We start from the raw sequence: 23492 nt of genomic DNA, 5'->3' as shown, positions 1-23492 counted from the left end.
CAAGGCTGCCTACACAGAAGGGTTGGTACTGAGATGAACTAAGAAAAGCCAAAAAACTGACAGCAAGCTGCCCTGCTCTGTCACACCAAGAGATCCTATGCTGCAGAGCCCAGTACTATCTTAGCTGAAGGATGCAGAGAGCTTTGAGCAGGTCCATTTACCCAGAGAAAAAGCTGCAAAACAAGGAATTCAACAGGAATCGTTACTTGTGATTGTATGCCAGAGTTGTGCACACAAATTTCATAGAGAAATGCAAGGAATAAAGAATATTTTATGAAGAAACAGGTAGCAATGGATGCAAAAGATACTGGGGGCTGGCAGAAGGGGGAACGGAGGGCAAGGCAGAACCAGTAGGTGACTGACAAAATGGAGAACAAATCATGTAATTAATCTTGAAAAGACCTTCTTGAATAAAAATATGGTAACAAAAACACAGGTAAGGAGGACACAGAAGAAGCACAAGCCTGCAAGAAGCATGCCCACATATACTGCCTTGCTGCCAGCAAGCTATCTCGTGGCTCTGAGATGCTTGTTCAACCCCTCTTTACCCTCTTTTTTTCCTCCTCCTCTGCCTCTTCTCTCTCCCAAGACTTTGGATCAAGGAATGCCCCAGCTGTGTATGTGTACATACAATATTTAATGCACCATTAGCCTTGGTCTTACTTGAGCTTTTGGGTTATTGTCACAACAGAAGTGCAACAGCCCAGAATTTCAGACTCACCACTCTGCAATTTGACCAAGGTTTTTTTTTTTTTCCTTTTTTTTCTCTTTTGCAAAGACTGGTGCTGTAATCCAGGCCTACTTTTAGAAAACCTAATTTGCAGACATGATACCTTGCAGAGGAAACATTATTAGCTGGAAAATTTCCTGCCTCAAAAAGCCGTTTATAAACAGCCGTGACCAACCTGCTCTCCTGGAACTGCTGAGGAGCCCAGAACACCTCAAAGAAGGCTCGCCTGTAGCTGGGTCTAGCCAAGGAACTGATAATGGCATTGTGAAGCAATGATGGGATCACGCTAGAGGCTACAGAAAGGAAGAAAGACTTTTATTTGGAAATACCATTCAATAGTAGGTATGCTGATTAATAAATAAATGAAAAGAGGTGACATTCATGATGACATTTAAATAACTGAGGTGCCAACTGCTCGTTAAAATACCACATGGTAAAGAAAGAGGCAAACAAAGAAACAGGGCTTGGACAAGCAGTGAGTAACGGTGACCCAATCAATTTAACTATTGATAAAACACAGGTGAGGAAATATTCGGGAAAGAAAAAAAATCTCTGCAAATCATCAGCTAATGGATTAAATGCATCTGAGTGCGAGATGGAAATTAACCGATCAATTCACTCAACAGCTGCTAATTACATGTGACAAGGCACGCAGAATTCAGCAGGTACACGGGGCTCAGAGGAAAGCAGCCCTGGCAGAAATATTTGGAGGCTGCCTCTTGCCACCGTGGGGTAGGATACTTACCCCAGCGAGAAAATGCGATTGCTGATTAAATACCAACTCTGCAAACATTTGAAGTCTGTATTTCAAGAGCGTGGAAAGGAGGGTTCTTTCCTACTGCTTCCTAACAATTCGCAACATTAGGTATAAATATACGGTATCAAAATTAACATGCCAATCTAAACAAAATTAAACGTAATGATACAGTCAAAATGAAACATTTTTGCCTCATTTGCAGTTAAACGTTTTGACATTAGCAAAATGAAACGAGGAAGTTAAAATGATTTGTTGTGACACTCGTCTGTCAAAAAAATTTGTTGCATCACCACGCTCCTGCAAAACACTTTGACGCCGGCAAAACTGATCTGCCAATGGGAAGCTCTCTCACTTCTTCTGATCACTGCTTTCAGAGTTTTATTCTGAATCATCGTTCACAGCAGTACATGGCTGACCACTGATCCATTTCAGTTTGCGTTGGTCTTAGGAATGGTCTTAGGAAATTCTGCTAGTTTTTCTCTCCCCTTCCTATATACTGACCCCTTGGGACTCCTTCAAAGTAATGCCCTTGGAGAGTCAGCAGATTGAAGGAAATCTAGGAAAATAAAGAGCAGTGATGAACTAATTGATCACCAGGGAAAGATTAGTACCAAAATGCGTTTTTTTCATGAACTAGATCAGAATGGGAACCTCACTGGTGCAATTCTCACCTTGCACTGTAGCACCGAGTTTGGAATTCACTTTTGGAGCAAGAAGAAGGACTAAGCCCATATTTACCTTACTGCCTTCACCAGTGAATAAATTATTAATTCAATGGGGAAAAACAGTGTGAATTGTAAACCGGATGGAAGTTCTGAATCAGGTAGCTCAGGACTGAAGTTGTAACTCAAGCAATGCCTATTCTAGAGATGATGAGACCTGGGATGGGGCAGTCTTCCAGATTCATCAAGCCAACAATATTTATCACCCATTCTCAAACCCCAACCCTGTAACTTGTGAGGGTCTAGTATGCTCTATGCATGGCCTATGATGCTATTTTTAGATTGTTTTTAAAATTCAGGGTTGAAGGGAATTTGGAGGGCTTAATGTTTAATACTGTGCTTCATGAACTCCTGCTAGCAAATTTAATTCAATCTGTCTTGGGTTAGGAGCACTGTCACGGATTAGAAATTGCCTGAAGAACCATAAACAAGGGATAACGACAAGGGGCATGTAAGAGCAAAGTTGTAAGTAGTTGTAAGTGAGGTGCTGCAGGAATCTGTGTGAGGTCTGCTTTCATTTAACATCTTCATTAATGAGCCTGAAGAAGTGGCTCTCTAATGAAAGCTGGGGATGATGCTCAACTGGGAGGAGCTGCAAACATCCATCAGGGCAGATGAACAAAAAGGGATATGCAGGGATTAGGTACAGGGGCAGAAAAGAACTGAACAAGTTAATTAGCTCTACTGAGGAAAAAAAAAAAAAGAAAAAGCTGACAATTAGGCAAGATCATGGGTCTGAAGAGACCTGCACACCTTTTTAGACAGAATGGGCGTGCAACTTTTAGATCAAGTTTCTTAAAGCACTGATGAACATAAAAACATGCGTTGTCTAAATTCTAGATACGTAAATGTTAAAGCAGCTTGGCCTGCTATTAACAAGGTACAAATGTAATTTAAGGCACAATCTAGGAGGCATCAGTTCTGGGGATGGCACATTAGCTCATCTCTGTTTTTGTAGACAGGTTAAAGTATATCGACTTTAATAGTGTTTCAAAGATAATGCTTCCCTCATTTGAGGCCCAATAAACCACACTGAATAAGAGGGAAGAACGCTGACACTTACGCAATCAATATGCTGAAGAGTAGTGCTGAAGAAATGGAAGGTGATGGCAAAATCCCTGGGACCTAGGCAAATTGCATGGTGGAAAAGTAAAGTTTCAGACAAATTATGAAGGCACCATGTGGTGGAAGTGGTGCTAAGGTGGACCTCTCTAAGATTACAAAGTCAATGGAACAATTTATCCAGGTCTGCTACAGTGCCTGAAAGATATAGAAAAAAAACAACAGGAAAGGTACTCCTTGGCTTGACAAATCTGAACATAAAAGAGGACACAGCCCCTGCATGACTACTCACTCCAACACAAAGACTGAACTAGACCATTGCTCACTCCACCCTATTCCACAGTATGACTAAGGATAATGACTACAGGCAGCCTTCATCTGAGACGGATCTCTATACAGCTTGCAGTTAGCTAGAGAAAAACTTGATATCCAGCTCCCCAATTAGCCTGAAGCACCTCCTCTGTGCTCTTGACATCTATGCTCTTGAAAACTTGGCCAGAATTGGCCCTCCTCACTGTGAATGCAGAAGGCAACAGGACTGCATTTTAAAGCGGTCACTATTTCATGGCGAACACTTCACAACAAGACTACACTACTAAAAAACTAACTTATCCCCTATTACACCTGTGTTCCCTTCTATTTAGTACTTGTACCTTCATTTTTTTTTAAGGGAAGATGAAAGAAAATAAACAATCCAAAGAGAATAACTAATCAGGAATGAATAGATGCAAGCAATCTTGGCTGTCCCTTCGTCCCACCACCTGTGGTCAATTTGTGCCTACTCCAGCTCCTTGGTTGGGGGTACTTAAAACGACCGGGGAATAAAAAAAAAGTGGAAAAAAATACATATGCTACAAAATGTATGCTTATGTATGCTAAAAAATTCTGAGCGGCAGGGGTGTCAAGGGACAGACAAGACAAGGAAGTTATCAAAAATAGAATATTTTACTGATTACAGCAGTTCAGAGCTAGGCCCTGCCACTCACTCGCTCTCATTTTGGGCAAGTTCCCACATGCCTTGGCTCACTGGGAGTGAAGATGCTTTTTTCTACCACTCCTTTTTTATCTGGTCTGTTTAGATTGTAGGCTCTGCAGGGCAGAGACCATCTCTTGGTCTTTGCAACCTTTGAAGGACTTGACAGGGGCCTGCGGACAGTACACCGGTTTTAATCAGAATAAGCAAAATGAAGCGATGTTCCCCGGTCTGTACCATAAAAATGTGAAACCTAAAGTTAAAAATAAAAATCTATTTTTTAGTTAGCTAAGAGCTAAATAAAGAATCTGAACTAGTAGTTCACTCACAAAAATGTGCTTTTAATTCTGCATGCTGTTCATTGTAAAATGGCCAAATTAAATATTAAACCATTCCTAAAAAAAAATTTAAAAAATTGCAACCGGGCTTCAATAGAACTTGGCAACTCAGTCCGAAATGTATTTTTTTCCCCTCAGAAAATGATAAGCAGGATGCTTAAAATAACATTGTTTGAGTTAGGTAGTCTAGTTCCATTTTTAAAGGCAACGAGGTGAAGAAGGGTGAAACAAAGGGCTCAGGGAATGCATGGGGCTTGATGAAAACCACAGACAACGTGACAGCTTTTGCCAGGAGGCCTCATATTTTCAGTGTTGGGCTTAGATCCTGGGGTCACAGGGTCTATGGAGAAGTAGTTTCTGCAAATTAATAGTATGATGCTCTGAACTGAGTGCTTTGACACATACAGACAATACCCAAAAACAAGTTTAGGACCTAACCTGAGAGGGCAGGCGTTCATTTCAGGTTCACAAGCAACGCATAGGGCACCTGGATGCCATAGGTTGGCAGCTAGTTTTGATACCTAAGGCTCCCTTCTCCTCCTTCTCGAGCCAGGAGACCTCCAATTCAGCAGCAGAGCTGTCCGTGTCCTGACAGGCGAGCCTGCTTTGTCCCCTTTCACATCGCCAGCTGGGGGTGGGAGGAGGCGAGAGAGGGTTCAGATGCCTTCCTGGACAAAGGAGGTTTGTAGCTGCAGCCTGATCAACATCGGAGATAAGAGCAGCAACAGCAAATTGGCCCCGATGGGAATGGCAGCAGCACTCCTTTCACCTACAGGCAAGCCAGCAATTACGCTTGCAGTGCCCAGCATCCGTTTTGCTGTTCCTTCCCTGCTCTCCCCCATGCCCCTCGCTCCCGGACCAGGTGTGCTCAAGGCTACTGCGACGTTAGAAGCAGCTTGGTGAAATCTTCCACTCCTCCTCCTCTCCTGCTCAGGTATCTGGAGCCAGAGCTCTGTCTCACCATGCTGGATAACAAAATGGAGAGGAGGGCATGGGGAGAGAGGAAGGAAAAAGGACGCACTGCCACGTGCGTGGTTTTGTTCCACTTGGTGGGCACAGCCTGAGGGAGGAGAAGGAGGCTTTGGAGCTCCCACCCTTGGAGGTATCCCTGGCCACCAGTATACAGCTGCTCCAGAAGCACGTTGGATGGACCGTGTGTGGCATGGAGAGGGCCAGAAGCACTGCACTGCTCTCCCCAGCCGAAGGAGCTCAGCTTCCTTCTGTCCTGGGGAACCGGGGGGAAGAAAATGGGAAGGATGGCTTCAATCTGACAGCTCAGCTCACCTATCCACAAGTGAGCTGGAGAAGAGCCGTGGGCGTTACCTGGCTTCCCAAGGAGCAGCTCAAGAACCACATCAGATCTCCGGACAGCAAAACTACAGCAGGAGTAGGCAGCGGGCTCTCTCCTCGAGGCAATGGCACTGCTGAGGCTGCTGGCAGGGGGCTCCGAGATGCTCAGGTCCCAGCGCTGGCTCCAAGGCTGACTGAATGCCTACAGCATCTCCTCCCAGCACACAAGCCAATAAGCAGATACTCAAAAAGCTCTGCATTTTGCTACAAACCTCCTCCCCGAGCTCCTTCTTTTGTCCCAGCTACCTTCCTTTCCCTGAGTCAGCACGGCTTAGAGCACCCAGCTACGGGACAAGGGCTTAATAGCATAGCTGGACAAAATTAAAGGGGCGTTATTAATTTGGCAGGTGCTGCTGCCTGGTGTCATGTCCCAAGTTTGTCCTATAGCTGCGCTGATTATTTTCTCTCCTTGGATCGGGGACGTTTCATTTATTAGCACTGAACTTCCCCCTCACTGCCTGCAGCCACTGCTGCTCTGATCTCCCCAATTCACTTTGCAATTAAATTTTGTCCTCTTGTGAAACGACTGTGCAAGAAAGGTCTTGTGCTTTGTTTTCTTTGGTTGTTTTTTTTTTTTCCCTCAGGTTCCAATTGGTCAAAACAGCCCCTGGAAATCCTAGCAGAATCCCAGAGCAAAACTGGCTGGAAACAGTATTATATAGAAAAAAAAAATGTCTAAAAGACAGAGCTTTGTGTATCTGAAACACTCATCTCAACAGGGAAGGAGGAGAAGGGGCACAGGAGGCCACTAAGTCTTAGCTGCAGAGGCATACATCTGACACAACCATGGAGTTGATGGAGATTTACAAGGAGGTGGCTTGGAAGGAGACACAAGGGGTTTCGTGCTGGGGAAGTTTGGAATGAGGAGCATGAAAATCATCATGTCCTTCCCTCCGTAAACACCGGCAGTCAAACCCACTGACGGGCTGGAAGGCTGGGGAGCACAATTGCTTCCATTTAAGTGATTTACTTTATCGTAACTGCTGCTAAAGCCCTCCGCCTTTTTCCTCAGGAATCACATTAACAGCTATAAAACCGCACATTTGAATTAACTCTGCTCAGGATCTGGTTTTGCTCCATAACGCCCCAGAAGTCACAAGGTTTTCTGTTTCTTTGTTTTCATCCCACTCCTCCTCCACACACACATCCCCAGCAGCCTTCCCATCAGTAGTAAACAACCACTTTTGCTGTTTCCCCTTGTGATACCCTAATCTTCATTCTTCCCTTCTCTTCCTGCTGCAGGAACAAACCCCATCCTTCCCTGGACAACCCACACCAACCCTATTCATTCACAGACAGGAGGTATTTAGGACTACCCACTAGCACACCCTGGTCTGACATTTGTGCCTTCATGGGACTGGACAACCTCCCGTAAGCCCTGGATGCCTCACGAGCTTTAATTAAATGCAAACACTTCTCTCTAGGCTTTCTGGGCATCCCCCAAGTCCCTGTTCCCTCTCCTATCACTGAATAAATCAAAGGCTGGAGATAGCAGACGTGATACTATCCTTCCCCAGCAACCAGTGCTTTTTTCCAGGATGGAGCTAGCCTGCTCTGATGCCAGCCACACCAGCTTTTTTTTTATGCCTACATTACCATGAGAACCACCATAAAGCGTAGCATTGAATGCTGAACCAGCCTTTTAATTGCTCCCAGGTACCAATCAGAGTGCTTTTATGCACTTGAGATGTTCCTTCTGATCCTCCACTTCCCCGTGCCAGGGATGGCTCCCCAGGCTAGGCAGAACAGGACGAGGAAAAACCTGGGTAAAGCAGCTGGTGTAAGCTGCCTTGCCCTGGAGCTCTCCACAAGAGAACCACAAAGCACTTTGGGCTGGTTTAAGCAGATCAGCAAAGGTCAATACAAGAAGGAAAACAAAAAAAAAAAAAAAAAAAAAGGAGAGAGCTCAGCATGAGGGATTTGCAGAGCATCACTGGGATCTCTCTCCATCAGAGTGATCTGGCAATTCCTGAAAGGAGTGGGTCAGGCTCTCCTCTTACCCACAGCACCACGAACAGAGTTAGGTCCCCAGCTGTTGCATGCTGCAATATCAGATGAATGCCCGGATGCTGCAATCACAGACAAAATCAAGAAACGCTGGGGGATCGCTTTATGGCTTGATTACCAGTTGCTGATCCTTGGATAAGTAAAGGTAAGAGAAAAAATCCAGGATTTCGGCACCTTTGTGGTTGTGCCTGTGAGTGGGGAGTGGCAAAAGGCTGACGTAGCTCTGGATAAAGAGATCTGACAGAAGGACAAATGAATAAAAAGAGACCCAACAAAGGGGCAAATGGCATGGGGGCATGTTTTTGCTCTTGCAGCCTGCCTAGCTAACTTTCCTTCTCATCCCCATCTTGAGTTCACCTCTAATTTTCTTCCCAAAGCCTTCAGAGCAAAGACAGGAGGGAGCACCGCGTTTCCCTCAGCTTTGAGGCAGAGCTGCATCAGATAGATAAGAAGAAAGAGGCACCAGAGGCCCACTTCACCAGCCTTGCCACCAGGTCTGGAGGAAACAACTGGGGCACTTTGCACACGTGTGTCCTGCTGACTGCTCCGTCCCTTCTGAGAAGGATTTCACTTGCCTTATTTCCTATTCCCAACAGCCCCACTTTCTGTGCGCGTGCTTGTTTGGGTAATTCTTGTTTCCTCCCATTAGGAAAAAAAAAAAAAGCATTAGTAACACTCCTGGTTTTAAATGAACCCTATTAATATTCGGCTCTGCAAGGAACTGTGGGATAATTTTGATAAATGTGGCTGGGAAGCCTGGCTGACAGAACCAAGCACGATGCTGGTGTGTGTTCAAAGCCCATCGCTGCACGCACAGAAGGGTGCGAGAGGTGGGCACAGCACGGGGCTGGGGGCGATGCAGCGGGAGGGAGAGCAGAGGCAGGGAGGTTTGTCCCCCAAGGAGGATGTGGAGCTGTAGGACAGAAGCCTCAGAAGATTGAGAGCAAAGGGGGCTTAGCAAGATACGAATGGGGAAACAAAAAAAAAAAAAAAGATGCTGTTTGGAAAAAACAGGCTAGAATGACTGGAAAAATATCATTTGAAAAACAGATGCTTAACTGTGAAGGGTGGAGAGGGAAGGAGGAGCCAGCAAATGTTGATGGCAAAATGGATTTAAAGGTGACAGGAGGTAGGAAATCAGAAACAAGCTTGCAGAGGACTTAAAAAGCAGCTTGAGTGGGATTAAACGCACCCAGGCTGAAGTTCAGCAAAGCACACAAATGATTTGAAACCCCTTCTTTTGGTTGACTTACTTGCACACCTCAAGTAAATACTTCTGTGGTTTGTGAGTGGCAGCTCATGAAGCACCATCTTACAAGAAACAGGGAAAAACTAGAGCTAGGAGTGAAGAGAAATGCACTGGAGGGCAATCAGCAGCTGAGATAAGGAATTACATCTGCCAAAACTAGCAGGACTAAGATGACATATTTTGCTGTAGACCCTCAAAGACTATTTGTCCTCAAGAAGTAGGCTCAGCTAAAGGAAAGGCGGCTGAAAGCAGAATCAAGTTCAGAAGGACTTCTGTGAACGAGTTGTTCAGAATATATTTATTCCTGATGGCATGTGCTCTCAGACAAAGGTCACAAAGAGAAGAGCTGCAAGTCCGCTGCTTATTTTTATAGGTCACTGCAAGTCAGGCGTTTCCACTTCGTGCACAAGGTGCTAGACTTTCCTGGTCAACTCTACGGATTAAATATAGGTCTTGTCTTCAAAACTGCAGTCAGTATCAAAGGTAGACCAACCAAGCATTAGCTGCTAGGAAGATGATCCACATGTGGCAGTGATTGTAGGGAAAGACCAACAGTTGTTCCCCTAATTAATCCCTGTGAGCACCTCAGTATTTCACTTGCAAACAACATTGCTCCATTTTGGGCCTGTGACTCTGAATTTCTTTGACAAGCAACGTGAGAAACATGTTTAATTAAAAACAAAGGCAACATTTCTGTGTGACATCCGTGATAATCTAACACCAGCTTTACCATGAGGTCCTTGAACAGAGAGGCTTTTGTCCCAGGACACAATAAAACTACAAAAGGAGAAACACTCCTCTTGGCAGAAGATCTTCTGGTGCCTGAACTTCATTTCAGGATGTGTGTCCTCCACTCCCCAACACCTCTGAGAACCCTTCCCTACTACATTGGGTGAGCCCTAGCCGTGGTTTCACGCAACAGAAAGCCTACGTGTGCCATGGACTGTTTTGAACTCTCCACAAGATGCTGCTCCACAAGTCATTGATCCTGTAAAACTAATTTGCTTTTCCTGCGAAGCAGGCAAACACATGAAAAACGCCAGGATCGTTTAGCTGCCTCTGACGTGCCGGCTGTACCCATGCTGTGAGGTTCTGCAGAAGCATGTACCTCTCCTTTCAGAGAGCAGCTGCTGTTTGCCTGCAGCTGGTGGAGCCAGCTCCATCTGGAGACCAGATCAGAACCCATTAAGCACAGAGGTAGACTGCTTGGAAGTGGAGTGTACAAGGCAGGGAAGCAGGCTAAGGCTTGGCTGCAGAATTTCACCTTTTGTAAAGAAAGGGAAAAAAAAGGAAAAAAAAAAGAAACAACCCGCACACCCTATTGAGCAATTGCTCCTGCATAGCCTCTCCAGTCTAATTGATTTGGACACCACAGCTAATTTTTGCTCAGACATCTGTTAGCACACATTAGCGCATGTCATTAGACAGGGAAGCACAGATTAGATGGAGGGGCAGATCTCAAAGGCCCCAGTTTGGGATGCTGGAACAAGCGAGAGAAAGGACGAGAAGAGGAAGATGTTTGTACAGGGCTGGAATAGTTGGAAGGAGCTTGGAGTGAAGGGAAAGGATTTGGCTGGCTCAGAGCCCTCCCACCAAACAGTTGCATATGTTCCACATGCTTACCCATGCAACAAGCACGCCCCTCTCATTTACAGGCATACCACAGAGGTCCTGGTCCTCACCAGCACGCAGGAAACAAAGCCAGAGCTCCCACAAACAACCCTAAAGTGTGCTCTTCCATGTTCTTGCAGTTTGCAGCTGCTCTGGTTATGACTAGAGGTCTCAGAGATAAAAGAACGGGACAACAGAAAAAGAAAATTACCTTTTTTTTTTTTTTCTTCCCTCATATCACTCCAGCACGGTGTCAGATTGCCCTGGATATATTCTCTATTTAAAGCTTTAGAGATCTGATGAGTCTTTCCTCCAGAGAAAGCAGAGCTATATGAAAGGTGCTGGCTAGGACCATGGGACAGAAAGGAGATAGCAGGACATCAGCAAAGCCAATAACCAGCACTTACAACCTTCCTCGAGGCTGTTTGACAGCCGAAAAGCGGCTGCAGTTCATTTTACCACCCTTGACACTGTAACTGGCCAGAGAGCTGGTAATTTCAGTCTGGCTCGGACTGAGCGCACACCAGAACTATGGCTTGATACAGCCTCATTTGTCTGCTGGTAAGGAAGCATCTTTTCCTTTGACACAGCTATTTCTTTTTTCGGGAACAATGCGAACCCTCTGCCTACTGGCACTGCAGCGACATGGAGGCATGTGCTCAAACCCAAATCCAGCCTGCACAAGCAGCTCCCCAGCTGAAATCCCACAACCCAACGCTCCCATCAGGAGCGGCTGCCGCTGCAGTCAGCACGGGCTCTGCACCATACGGGGTGCTACAGCTCTGCTGGCAGCACGCCCTTGCTACAGGGCTCTCTGCACATCTTGGGACGGCACTGGGAGAGATATCTGTTTATGTATGAGGAAGCAAAGGTAAAGATGAAGGGCATAACGCAAGTTTATCGGAGCCTATTTCTGTTTTCCCATAGCTTTCCCGTTTAAGGTGGAGCAGCTGTGTTGATTTGCTCAAGCCTGAAGAAGGGCTGAGCTCATTCTTTCAGCTTTTTGCTCCATGGAAGTACTAAAGGAGCATTTCTTTCTTTGTGGGTCATACTTTGCACAAAGCATACAGGAGCCCTAATAGCCTTGAGGCTCCAATTGTGGTGGAAATTAACCAACAAGCACCCAGGTTCAGAAGACTGACAATCACTACGACCATGCAATATTCATTTCCTTTGAAAAACAAGCCAGAAGTTGATAGAATGGCCTTGTTTTACTGTAACAGACCGCGCGGGAAGGAGGGAGAGGCAGGATTTGTCAAGTGAAACTGCACTGCTGGAGTGAAGAGGTCAACATCTATTATAGGGATGATAGAGATGAAGGTAAGCCTGTCAGTCACAGGGTGAAAAATGAAGCCCCTGCCTCCCATCTAGCATACAGTACCTCTGCTTGGTCACAGGGAGTGTCATCCTCTGTTCCCTTGCACTGTTTCTGCTTTGGCATAGCTCATCTGACTCCAGCAGAGTTGCTCCCACACCTTCCCAGGGATCGCACTCTGCCCGACTTTGACAAGCATGTCACTTCCAATTTAGAGAAGGACTGATGCATAAATGTCTGCACAGCCCTCCGCAAAACCACTCTTGTGCAAGCATCTGTCAGCTGAGAAGCTCCAGCCTGATGACGGTGGTAGCAAGCAGGGAAAATAAAACAGATATCCCCAACCCAAATGCAAGACTCCCTGGAAAATGCTAGCCAAACAAGCCACCAAATTCCTGCAAAAGCACCCTGGTTTTGATCCTCTGCTGGCGACAGGGCAGGAGACAGGTCCTGGAGGGAGGTGCTCCATGCTCCCTACATCCTGCCCAAGGGACTGGCAGGGACAGAGCATAATGTGTGACCAAACCAAGGGGAGAGGGGACTGAGCAGGGGAGAGGTGTTGGAACAAACCCAAGCCTGGGTAAGGGCTGGGAAAGGGGTTTCCCCTCATTGCTTTTTTCATTTCTCAGTAGCTGAATCAGTAATTAGAAGTCTGTGTTAATTGGCAAGGAATTAAATTAAGTGAATTTCCTGAGTCTAGACAGTTTTGCCCAAGCCAGCCCCCAGGCTGGTCTCCAAGAGCCAGTTGGTACCAACAAGAGGAAACCCCACAGCTGCCTGGAGAACAGCAAGGCGGTGACATTAGGAAGAGTCTGGGGTTTGTTCCTCCCTTACACATTATCTACTTGGATGCCATGGCTACTGAAATCTATGAAGTCCCTCACAGAAGGGAACTAAAAATGTGGATTGTTTTAGTCTGGGCCAGAGGCATCCTTTCTTCTACTGTGTGTCTTCCCACGGTCTTACTGCATGGGCTTCATTATTAGTGTGTATCAAGGACTACAAAGCACGCTGCAAACATCATCTGTTCAAGACCTGTAATTCCTGCACTGGTAAAACACATAATTATCATTCTAAATATACCCATGGAGAAATTTAGGCACTAGTGAGGTAGAGTGGGGGAAGTGACTTACTGTGGACAATAGGAATGAGTGACACAGCAGGAGGGGTATCCAGGAGCAACCCCCCCATATTGTACTCTTGGAGAAGGGAAAAAAAAAAGAAACAAACATAAAAGATGGATAATGGGAAGAGAGAGAAGGAAAAGGGAGAAAAAAAAATGCAAGACAGAGAAGGAGAGAGCACACAGGGTGAGGAAAGCTGTCAGTGAAAAAAAGGGCTGCTTCAGTGCATACCGAGCAAGAAATGGAAGTGACAGTCTGAGCTGCAGAGCAAAAATGCCCCAAACTAAATTGGAAATAGCCACAGTGTCCTACCGTGACTTCCACGGTATAAAACATGTTGCATTTGGGATGCCCGAGGAGGCAGGAATTCCTCTGACACTTGCATGCCTTGGGGCTTCCCTGAAGGGCAAGTTTCCATTGGCAGAGAGCGAGCTCGGGACAGTCGGATAAGGTGCTGTGAACAAGGCTTGCAGCATTTAACCTCCCTTCGAAAGCAACAATTTACTCACCCACTACCAGTTGCCAGGCACCGGGGCTCAATTACATGGGAGACTTTACCAGAAGGAGCGTCCATACATTATCGCAGCAAACAAGTCAGTGTTACTTCGTTCAAGGGTATCATCCACCCTGGAACCTATTTCACATCTCGTTGGCCAGCTGAGTGAGAACTGATTGCACACACTCCCTTGTTTCTCTCACTGGGTGTATGGTGGAGGAAGACCCCAATTCATTAAGGGAAACAGAGCGAGGTAAAGAGCCTCTCCTCTCCTCACTACTCCCCTCCAGAAAGGCAAATTCCTGCGTAGCCAGGAGTCTTACAGGGCGTGTTTGCATAGCAGGAGCACACAAAGCACTCTCCCGAACCGCTCACTTTTCCTCAGTGTCTCCAGCTTTAAGGCATGCCAGTGACACCATAAGATCTCCTGGGTGATCTACTGCGATAACATGGGATCACTTCCGAGAACCTGTGAGGCCCCTGCAAGGCTCACATCCCCCCATTCACGGCACAGGCCTGGACCTAGATACCCCCAGTAGGTACCAAATATTCAAGCACCCTTCCTCACTGCTCCAGAGGAGAGCAAAGCCCCCTTTCCCTGTCCCCTCGGGGACTGCTTGCCCACAGCCTCCATGACAGGCCGGGCCGTCCATCTGCCAGAGGAAGCAGCCTTTCCCTCTGCCGTGTCTGTGGCGAGGAGACACCTTCACACTCGAGGAGAAGGCAACCCAAGGTGATAGGAAGACAAAGGGAACCAGCTGCACGCGCTGTTCTCCTGGCCAGCCTGGGTAGCTCCTCTCCAAATCCCACAGCTCACAGCAGGCAGTGTGCAGCCATTACGAGACACATTATGTAGCGATGCCTTCGGGCGCAGAAACTCTGCCAACAACGAGCTACTTGCTCTGGAGGAGCAGGGAGAAAGGAACTTCTTTTTCCTTTTTTTTTTTCTTAATTTTTTTTTTGCTCTGTGGATGAGGGGCAACCTATTTTATTAACCTATTTAAAGGATTTGGATCTGCTGCCTGTCGCAGTATTCGAGTATCTTCCGCAACAACATGGAAGTCCCCAACAGTCTTTGTGGGGCCTTAGACACTTCATTAGGGCAAGCCTAACACAAAGAGATTTATTTCCTTCTGTTCTTTTTACTGGTTGTCGGTCCACAATGTTTATGAGCCCAAAACCAAATACACGTATTACCTTTTGCATCCCAAACAAGGAAGAACTCCAACCTCTCAGGCAGTCCAGCCTCAAAGAATTAGGAAACCGAACTATAAGAGCCTCATGTTGTCAAAACTCAGAAACTCTGGCCTTATCAAAACCAGAACTCCTAGGGAAGTGGAAACATGCTGGAGGAGCTACACCTGGGGAGCTATCTTCCAGGGCGTTCCTCAGACTTACTGTTGACACTACACAATGACAGAGTTAAGGGTTCGGCTGGATATTTGAGATGCGCCTTTTCTCTTGGCCTTGAGATGCTAAGAGCTCTATGGGCTCAAGCAACACGTCCTGCTTCTTACATAAAGAGCCCAAACCCTTTTAAACTCAAAACCAGAATTACTACCTCCATTTCCACCCTAACCTTCAGCAATGTAATGGCCAAACATTGAGTCAAGTCCCAACAGTATGCTAGACTCACTTCCCTGTGGTGAATATGCAGTGGGAGAGCAGGAGAACTCCTGCAAGCAGATAGCAAGACGGAGAGGAAGATATTCTTAATAATTCCTGATAATAAATGATGCAAGCAGCCCCTCTAGGCAATGTTCCCTCTTACACACAAACCAGAAGAGGTATTGTTAGTGTTTAGCTAAAGAAAGACTGGGAGGCCCAGGAGCATGTAAGTAGTGATAGGCTATAATGAGGGAGGAAGTGTTTTGTCTCAGGTTATTGGGAACCTTTAACGTGGGGCCTAGTCTCTTCCTGCTTACAAAATCAGAACCTTATTTACTATCCTAGAGACAGTCAGAATCAGGCCATGGGTAGAGACATCCCAATTAGACACAGTTTCTTAAGGACACAAAAAGATGCGCCATTTACGTATCAAGCGTAAGCTGGTATGGGTGGTGGTGGGAATCCACCTCACTTAACTTACTCTCCTAATATAAGACATTTAATGTAAGTGCATTTTTTATTTTGTTTTCTTAAACTTAGCCCTACAGTCAATGGGGGGGGGGGGAGGCGAGAGAGAGAGATTTTGAGGGCAATTTATTCCAAGCATTTCCAATTAGACTACCTCAGATTAGATACCTATTAGAAGTATGCAGTCCAGTGAGGTAAGTCTCACCCAAAATTGGCTCAGTCGCAAAGCCTGACCTGGCAATACGTTGAGAGTGACCAAGGCAGTGCCCTCACCAGGAGGGCACAGTCCCACGGGATCTGAATAGGGTAGAAACAGGCAGGTTCTGGTACCAGGGTCTGTAACAGCCCCAGACATGATGAGATGATGGACCAGGTCCAGGTGCCACACAGGGAGACAAGGCTGGAGACACCTAGAGAAGAGAGGTACACCTAACACGCAGACCCAGGACTGAGCTTATACAGGGCCCCTGTCCAGAGGAGAGGTGGACATCCCCAGTGAGATTGGTCGAGGTGATTATGGCCTGATAGTGCACTCAGGGGCCCGGCAGACAACACATTTCCTGAAGAAGTAAAAGCAACTCCCAGTCACGAGGAAGATGGAGAAACCATCCAGAAAACTAACCTGAGCACATGACATCTCCAACACTTGCCAGTGTCACGTTGTTTGTTAAAAACATCCCGTGGGGATGCATTAGTTAAACTAATGTGTTTCCTCACCAAAAGCAGAGTCACTGCAAGTCACAAGCATTCTGTATGCAGAATGACTAATTGGAACAAGCTGTGCAGGTTTCTCTTTTTTTTTTTTTTAAACTTAAACCATCTCCTTTATGCCCAACATCTGCCCAATACCTAATGACACAGTTTATATTTTCATTGAGGATTCAGCATCCTGGCAAAAAAGGAGGAAGCTTTACGAGTCTTCACTCTAAGTCAATTAGAATTTAAATGTAGGTCGAATGCCAGGGAGAAGAATGGGACCTGCAGCAATTCAGATCTCAGATGTTCACATACTCTAGAGACGGAGGAATCATTTGCACACTTATTCTATCTTCCAGAGCTGGGGGCATTCAGCAAGGCAGGTTTGTTCTCTGCTGCATATCTAATAGTGTTTTGGCCAACTAGTCTTAGAAGTTGCTGGGAAATGACTCTTCTACCTTTGTCCTTGGGAGGCTATTTCACAGCTGAATACATCCCCCTCCTGATCTGCCCTTGTTAGTCCTAGCTGTGACCTCCGCACTGAACTACACAACTTCTTTAAATACTCAGTGACTCTGTTAGTTGTTTGCAGGGTGTTTTTGCACCTAGTTCAAATCCAGCACACCACAGCACTACCCTGGAATACATCAGGAGCAACTTCTGTGAAGTCAGTGATGTTGCATTAGTATGAATCAGTTATCAAATGCTACATCTTCCACTTCATTACCAGTTAACCAGGATCCGTATATCCCCCTCTTTGATTTTAGCATATTTCTCTCTGCAATTCACTACAATTCTTGAATTGATGGATCTTGATGGACTACAAATAGGAGGAGGTCACTGAAGGAAGAATGGACAAGATGCAATCACTCAATGAGACCAAAAGCTCCTGGAGAGGTCTGGCAAGCCACAAGATTGTTTGCTTCAATTAAATACTCATGTTCATTAGCACAGACATGTGCATGCACACTAATAAGAGATCCACTACCAAAAATATCACTTCTAGTTCTAAACTACTTTCACCTCCCCTCCTCTCCCTCCCTCACTGTCCCTCCATTCCCTCTGCTGCTCATTAAAACTCATCTCTCCCGCCTACAATGGTGGGAAGGCAGCAGGCTGTCCAGGTAGCATTAGCTAATGGGAACTGACAGCCTGCCACCATTTTCCGATGGCTTGTATCTCTGATATAAGCCTGTCTTCCAGCCTGACTAATTCCATGGGAGACTTTCATCATGGGAAGACTGACCTCGGGCAGGAGACATTTTGTGTCACTGTGAACAGCCGAAATGAAGACACAATGGGAATGGCAAGAACTCTCTAGCAGCAAAAGGCAGGGAGAAGTAAACTGATGTACAACAAGAATACTTGCTTAACCATGCCAGGCAAGTCAGTGAATGGTCCTCTAATGAACAAATTCACTGGAGAACCTGAACTGTGAAATACTTTGAGACCCCGTGAAAAGCAACCTTAACTGACGATAAACTAAAATACCAGACAAGTTACGAGAAGCATTTTCCCACTGATTTACAGCACTCTGAATCCAATTAAAGAGCTCCTCCTTCCCTTGGCTAGCTAGTGCCTCTGGAGGTTTGTAGGCTGTTTCACAATGACTTACGGGGACAGAGTCCAGAATATCACTGTACTCAGGTTTTGGCAGAGTAATTTTTACTACATTCTATTGTAGAGATGTGGAAGTAAAAGAAGTTAAAATATACACAGCATGGGTACCACTCACACTTAGAGAAAGTACACAATATTGTTACTGACAGCATGGTCTTGCTGAGGTGCTGCATCTGATAGAAACTTTAGTCTGGAAGACTCCCTGTCCTCTTTCTTTCCCAAGCACAACATCCCTGGCTGAAATATGTTCCTCAAGATCCGCTTGAACCTCCTCTCCAGCCGAATGGTAGATCCATCCCAAGAACCACATTTTCTTCCCATTCAAGCCTTCTGAGTCTGCCGCACAAAGAAAAAAGCTAGTCATCCAAAATCCTACATTCCTTCTCTCCCTGCATGGTGTCGATTGTGCCCTAGTTACGCCTTTCAAAAGGCATCAGGTGACTCTGCTGTTAGCTCTATAATACTGGGCTAGCAAGCTGAAGCCGTGACGGTACATTTTCCTAAGAGCATGAGACAGCTCTTTCCGTTGGTCTCAGCTCCCACTTCCAAGACTGGCTAGTGGCTGAGTATCACAGGCCAAGGAGGAACTGAAACTACAAAACAAAAAAAATGAGGATTAGCATCCATAACAATTTCCTATTTCACATGTTCTGTTCATGTCACGCACAGTGGGAGCATTTTGCGACCCCTCTGGATCCTAAAGAAGTCTTTAACACCTAATAAGCTATAAAACTATCCCTTATGGGGAGCTCCATGTCAAGAACTTCAATGAAAATGGATACAAGGCCTTTATTTCCCTTACCTTCTCTGCACTGATAGCTGCTTCACTCTGACCTGAATGCACCTGCATTGCATTTAATGCTTCTCTTCTGAGGTCTTTCTCTACCCCAATTACTCTGCCTTTGCCTGTTGGATGTGCTACGTTCCCAAGAAGCCTCATAGATGAGCTTCTAGCAGCTCCATACAACACTTTTCCCTTTCCCTCAAACTGGATGGCACAGGCAGCGGTCTTGGTTTGCCCTTGTTACTGTCAACCATGCAGTATAAGCCATCTGAATTTGCAACCTTTCACCAGGGTTAGGTGTTCACTGTTTCACTAGGGCACCAGGAGACACATAGGTCACATATATGGTGCATCAAAAGGCTGGTTTTGCTTTCTTAAAGACGGCTATCACAGCCAGAACAGACTGAAGTTGTCTTTGAAGAGACCAAGGGCCCCATAGCAGCAAGGAATGAGGTCTGCCAGCTCTACCCAGCCACTTGGTCAAAGCCCCAGTTCAAGCTCATCCAGTGCTGAAGGAGGCCTATCTCTGGGACATGGTCTTAAGCTCATCTTTAGATAGAGGAATTAGGGGTGGAGTAGGAGAGAATTTGTATTTTACTCAACGCTGTTCACTCATCCCTACAGCCATCCAGCACGCCCTAATTGCTTCAGTATGTCCCTGCAAAACAGAAATCGAGAGTGACTTGGTAAGAGGCATGCAAAGACACAGATCTAAGATGTACACAGAAGCAGTCGTCCAATAATGATGACCAGCTGTCACAGGCAGCAAAATGCTCCTGGCAGTTGGCACTGGTGAATTTTCAACTACCCGCTGGTCACCGCTACCCCATTAATCGTGGGCACTTTGCCCAGCCTACATTCCTGAACAGCTTTCTCCTTTCTCTTCCCCTCCTCCTCCTCCTCCTCACAGACTTCTAACACAGTTAATAAAAAATTTATCAGGGCAATGAAATAAACAGCAATTTGATTTGATCTGGGAGCCAAAGAGAGGAGAGTTTCTGCTATTCAGGTACAGGCTTGGGAGTTTCTGCAACTGCTGGCAGAACCGTGCCCACAAAACCAAGAGGATTAGAAAAATGGAGATGAAGGGTGGGCTTTGTTTTCCATTTGTTTACCTGTTTTTAAGGGAGTGGAAAAGTCTGGCTGGGAGACCAGTCAGCAGTGTGCTCTTGAACCCCAGGAAGAAGAGAGTAACACCGTGAAATCCATTGGGAATAATGGGCTTTGCAGAACCACAGATGATGCACAGCAGTCACTGCAGCTCCTAAGAACTGCAGATGCAAGCAACTAGATAGCTGGTGCTTCATTTTTCTCTCTTACACAGCTTTCCCTTCAGGAAGAAGAAAGAAGAGAGAAAGGAGCACTTGGGTCCAACACTACTGATGTCTTAAAGTAGTTCAAGGACTAGTGAGACAAGGGCAGCACAAAATCCAGGAGAAAAATTGAGTAGCCTGGAATAGTTTGGGTGAGAGTAGGATTACTCATCTGGTTAAAAATTTAGCAAGCGCCTCGGGGCTTTCCTGGGCTGGTGGCTCAGGGAGCAGCAAGCGCAGAAATCTTTTTAGGGGAGTCCCTCACCCTCTGGCTCAGTGAGAAGCAAGAGTATTCAGACAAGGAGATGGCAACCTTCCACTGTGAGAGCTTGCACAAATTTATGGCAGGCTTCAAACAAGAAGATTTGGAGGGGAATGCAGATGCTCGTTGTGAGGACAGGTAAATAGATCAGGCGGTATAACCAAAAGCATTATCCAGTGTGGAAGAGATTACATATTAAAAGAAAAGGTACTGTTACACTAAAGTCACAAAATCCAAGTCATAGCAAGAAAAAGAGTCAAGACCAGCCAAATCTGCCAAGGAGAGAGTGTTAGACTGTGGGAAATGCCAGGATCCCCAGAACTAGTCTCTTACACAGCATACTCGTCTTTCCTGTGTATCAAGGTGGATTCAGGTCACCAAATTTTAGGCATCCAAAAGTTTGCTATGTAGATCTACGTTAAATTTGCACTACTAACGTTTAAATGTCTAAGATGATTAAGCGTGATGAATCTCACCTGTACTATACCACTTCAGTTTGCGTGACTAAGTGTCCGTACAGAAGAGAGCTGCAACCTTAGGAGAGTTACTATTAAAAAACAGAGTGACAGAGAAGTGCATCTCTGGACTTGATTTTAGTCCTGCCTCTGACAGGCCACCTGTGCAATTTATCTGTCGGAATCATGTACACACCCTGGATTTGTTAAGACAAGGTGAATCTTTGATGACCTTGAAAGACTCTGTCTTGCTGTCCATGGGGTTTTCTAGATTTTGCTCCAGAGAGCACACCGTGGCCTCGCAATTTTGCTCCAGTCCTTTGGAGAGCTGTGCATACAGACCTGAGTTCAACCCCAGGCTCTCTTCTGGAATGACAAAATACATCCCCTCTCAGCTCCCCTCCCCGTGTCAGGCACAGCTGATGTGGACAGCCCCCTCCAGACAGGGGGACAGCGCCAAGTTTGGCTCCCTGAACCTGGGAGAGCCCTCCAACACCAACTCCACAGGCCCTGGGATTTCAAGTTCTTCCATACGCTCTTGGCATCCTCTTAAAACAACACCGGTCTGCCAGACTGCATCCCAGCCTTCTCATCATTTCAGGCACTTTGAAGCAGCAAACATAACAAATCAATCAACCAACCCCAAAATCAGCATGTCTGAGGGCCGTGGGGGCAACGCTGGGAACATGGAGGAGACCAGCCCTCCCTGCCGGTGCCTGGCGTGTTGTGGACAAGATCTCTCTGCTCCAAAAGGTAGAGCCACCAAGTAGCATGAACACGAGCTGGTCTGTGCCATCTGGCCTGGAGTCCAGGCCTTGCTCAGACACTGCCCACAGAGGCAGTATAGGCCAAGCCAAGGTCCCAGCCTCAATGGCAAAGATAGTGAACAGGCTTTGTACTCCTGTAAATATTCTCCTGGAACACAGTCAGACAACAAATCACGTGAAACATTCACAGGAGTGAAAATCATGGTCACTGGTACCCTGTTAACACTCCCCTCAAGCAGGTTAAGGCACTGGCAGCGAGAGAGCCAAGGTACCTTGATTTGGACCGCCAGAAGCAGCGTCCTTACAAACTTTTGTTCTCTATCTCAATCCAGTAGGTCAACAAGCGGATTAATCTTTCCGATAAAGTCATGAATCGGGAGCTCTACGTGTTAATAATCCCCAAGGTCATCACTGGAATTGTACAGTCGAGTCTGTTCTGTGGTTATTTGGGGAGATTTATCCTACTTTGCAAAGAACTTTTTCTTTGCATTCAAAGCATTAACATACCCAAAAGTCACATTCCCATCAGCCTAACAAGGGGACAATCATTTTGAAGAGACACTCCAGACTACAGCTGCTGCCGTGGCACCTGTGTGAGGGCGACAAGGAATTCATGTTTAGGATCTTGCTTCTTGGCTCCTCTCCCTTTGAAAGGCTCTTCACTCTGCACTTTCCTCTGCCTGCCTGCAGTGGCTTTTAACACATTAATGGATGTACTCACCAACAGCAGAGCTGAGATCTCAGCCTCCTGGTTAACCCAACACAAGCAGATGCCTCACTTATTCTCTAAGTCTATTCTCAAAGTTGAGTTGCCAGTACACTGAAGTCACCATGAGAGTCCCTTCTCCATGAATTCAAAAGGAGTGTCTCCTTACCTTATTAAAGGCAAAAGGCTTTTCTTGTAGTGCTGACAGAGAAGAATCAGAAAGGGAAAAAAAAGCAGATAATAGGCTGCCAGAGGCCCAATTTATGCACCCCCAAATTAATGAGTCATTCCAATTAAATTATTTGCCCTAAATTAAAACTTATCACCAAAATCCAATTCTCATTTCATTAAAAAGGACCTCCCTAGTTTTTTTTTTTTTTTGCATTTTTTTTTTTTAAAGGTAACTTTCATGGAAGGGGAAGAAAAATGTAGTTACAGTCTACTTTGCTGTTTGAGGAGTCCTTGAAAGTTTTATATTTTAAGGCTGTTTCCCATTCCTACATGTGTCCACATAATAAATGAAGATATTCCTGGAAATGTCTCTGGAAGATTGGAGAAGGACTATCAAGTAGACCATGTAAGGGAAATCAGACACGTGAAGATGGAGGGAATTTTAGAAGTGGCTTTCCCCAACACTCAGCAGCCTCAGCCTTTTGGTATGAGAACTGGGAAAACCCCATTTGGGGATTTTCAAAGGGTCTTCCAGCAAAATCCGGCCAGACAAGCGATGGCACTCCCAATGTGCCTTGGAGAAACAAAGCAATCTCTTGATAGTATTCTCAGACTTCCAGAAACCACTAAAATTTCTCAAACAGGGCTTGATTCCTCCCACCACAGGTCTCCCCACTAACTTCCCTGAGCTGTGGCAGGCAAGGACCCAGCGCCACCGATCACAGCCTCCATGTGCTCCCTCAGACTGCCAAGGCAAACCCTTGTTTTTTCCCCAGGAGCAACCCTGCTGCTTCCTTTGTGTTTCTAATCCATCACCTTTCTCCCATTTTCTGTTGGAGATTCACACTTTTTAACCTAATATTTATTTTTTTTTTAAAAGACATTTTTCAAAAGCTGTGGTTGGGTTT

At 45.9% G+C, this 23492-nt stretch overlaps 1 protein-coding gene and 1 long non-coding RNA gene across 8 annotated transcripts in view; both read right to left on the bottom strand.

Annotated features, from left to right (window-relative positions):
* Positions 1-23492, bottom strand: part of LSAMP (limbic system associated membrane protein) — an 876454-nt gene that overhangs the window by 113414 nt on the left and 739548 nt on the right. The gene's annotated exons all lie outside the window — the stretch shown is intronic.
* On the bottom strand, positions 1025-3592 carry LOC119717411 (uncharacterized). The gene is made up of 2 exons (XR_005266885.2): positions 3273-3592; positions 1025-2043 (listed from the first exon to the last, which is right to left on the bottom strand). It is a non-coding gene; the product is annotated as an uncharacterized lncRNA (long non-coding RNA).

This window comes from Anas platyrhynchos, chromosome 1 (genome assembly GCF_047663525.1).
Source record: "Anas platyrhynchos isolate ZD024472 breed Pekin duck chromosome 1, IASCAAS_PekinDuck_T2T, whole genome shotgun sequence".
Taxonomy (NCBI): domain Eukaryota; kingdom Metazoa; phylum Chordata; class Aves; order Anseriformes; family Anatidae; genus Anas; species Anas platyrhynchos.
The sequence above is the reverse complement of the archived record's forward strand: the minus strand, read 5'-3'. Positions and strand labels throughout refer to the sequence as shown.